Consider the following 2,340-nt stretch of genomic DNA (forward strand, 5'->3'; position numbering starts at 1 on the left):
CATATAAAAAAGCAAAGGAAAATACTAATTTTCATGCTTTTTTTTTACAGCAGTGCCACGTTTGGTAAATAACCACATTAAAAATGAAAATATTAATTTTCCCTTTTTTTACCTCGAACACTGACGGAACTTCTGTTTTTTCAAAACACATAATCCCTTCAGTATTCAAAATATAGACGAGATATTATGAGTCCAACAATACAATAGTTCAAAATTGTAAGAATAATTTTAAATACAAAAAAAGGGCAAAGGTCAAGTGAAAATATTTTTTTCGCTACATTTTGAGGCGATCAAATGTTCATGTGTCCAATAGATTTATTGCAGGAAATATAAATTCTACAGGAAATTGTAGAAACCCGTTCGTGTTTATCGCAAGTTGGAATATACGAATAATTGAAAATATGAGAGCAGTGTCATCGAAACTGGTTTTTACCAATTCTTTATTATTATTATTATTATTATTATTATTATTATTATTATTATTATTATTATTATTATTATTATTATTATTATTATTATTATATTATTTGGAAGGAGGCCTTCTCTGAGGGCAGTAGCATTGAATATTATAGCTGTTCCAACGGCATTTAATTTATATAGAATCTTCCCAATTCTTCTTATTGATGAGAAAAAGACAATTAAAAGAACTGAGAAGATTCTAAATAAATAATATGCCGTTGAAACAGTTATGATATTATTATTATTATTATTATATTATTACTATTATATCGTCTAATAAACGTTTGCTCTTGATGGTTAAATTTTTTATCAGTTTGGATATCACCCAAACGTAATGCTAAAAACTTATTCGTAACGTTCTTACTTTATCATGTTCTGAGTGTCTGGAAACATCGTAAAACTCAGTTTATTTTCATTCAGAATACATCATTTATCATTCTAAATTTTGCATTTAATCGTAACTTTAAAATCAAGTACGTCTTGATACTAGCTGTGGATATGCTAGAATTTGACAAATTAATCCTGAAATGTTAACATCATCTATGCTTATTTCATATTTATTATCAATATTTACGTTGCTATTTGGAGGACTTCCGTTACGCTTATATATATAATATATATATACTATATCTATATATAATATATATATATATCGTATATATATATATTATGTTTGATTGACCCCCGCGTCACCCAGCCGTCATTTAAACTTTTCAATTGCTAGAAAAACAGCCATTTTTTCTCCTAATCAGCTGACTTTAGGAGGGAAAACTCAGGCCAGATAGGCATGTCCGGCGCCAACCGTTAGTAGCGGAGAGGGGGGGGGGATAAAGAACTCCTTTTAATTAAAGCCTCAGGGACGTATCCCAAAAGGAAGTGTGTAGCCAGCTAGCTTGGTACTTCTTAGGCCGTCTGTTTCTGTTCCCAGGATGACCTGCTGAAAAAGAGGGGGAAGCTGCCCCCAACACCCAAGCTTCGCGCCAGACAACGTTCTCAGTCCACTCCAGTCCGTGACCTAGGACAGATGTCGAAGCCACCCTGCCTATAGGCCTACAAAAGGGGCTAAATGGCGCCCCCGACCTCAGACAAAGCTAACGCCTTATTCTTCAAAGGTCCACTACATAAGGCATCCAGGTATGTCTTGAGTTACAGACATATTGCCAGTTCTTTTCCTCTGAGTCAAGTAAACTCTTCCACATTTTCCAATTCGAACTCCTAATTCTCAAATGAACATTCCTCTGTTCCTTTTCTTGCCTCATGGCCGGCATTGGCCACATGCCACCTCTTGTGATAGTCCCAGACAAACAAAGTCTTCATTGAATATTTCATTTAAACACTAGAGTTCCTCCCCAGTGTGTGTTAAATAAAAGTGACTGCCCTTGTACCTGAAATATAGTGCAAGAAGTCCTTATTTTAGATGGTGTCTAATCTGGAAACTTTTCCAGATTTTTGCTGAGTCACGTGTCATGTCTCCTCGCACGCAAGAGCTTCCTTACAGCAAGATACCTATTATCAATTTTGGAAACCAGCATTGAATTAGATTTGATGGTGGCCAGTTTTTCGATATTGTGAGAGATAGGAGCGATCCAGACATTATGCAGCGCTCTGCCCCACGTGGCTCTATGCCGTGCCTTTATCCCAGGCCAGTCCATGTACTTTTGTCAATAAATGTAATGTAAATTAATCAGTTGAGTTTCCTGGCGACCTCCCAGAGCCAAATCAATCCTTTTTATAGTTATCTAAGGTAAGTCAGAAGCCCTCTATTTCCTTTTTTTCCCTCTAATACTTTTCATTTACGATTGGGGTCCCCAAGGATGTAAGAATATATATATATATATATATATATATATATATATACATATAGATATAATATATATATAT

The 2,340-nt window shown here is 34.7% G+C and overlaps 1 long non-coding RNA gene across 1 annotated transcript in view; it reads left to right on the forward strand.

Annotated features, from left to right (window-relative positions):
- The window catches only part of LOC135215131 (uncharacterized), a 133,780-nt gene extending 131,680 nt beyond the window's left edge, over window positions 1-2,100 (forward strand). Inside the window, exons 2-3 of the long non-coding RNA XR_010314592.1 lie at window positions 1,388-1,593; window positions 1,905-2,100. This is a non-coding gene — a long non-coding RNA (uncharacterized LOC135215131). The remainder of the gene's footprint in view (window positions 1-1,387; window positions 1,594-1,904) is intronic.
- The last annotated feature ends 240 nt before the right edge of the window (window positions 2,101-2,340 follow it).

The sequence above is a fragment of the Macrobrachium nipponense genome, chromosome 5 (genome assembly GCF_015104395.2).
Source record: "Macrobrachium nipponense isolate FS-2020 chromosome 5, ASM1510439v2, whole genome shotgun sequence".
Taxonomy (NCBI): domain Eukaryota; kingdom Metazoa; phylum Arthropoda; class Malacostraca; order Decapoda; family Palaemonidae; genus Macrobrachium; species Macrobrachium nipponense.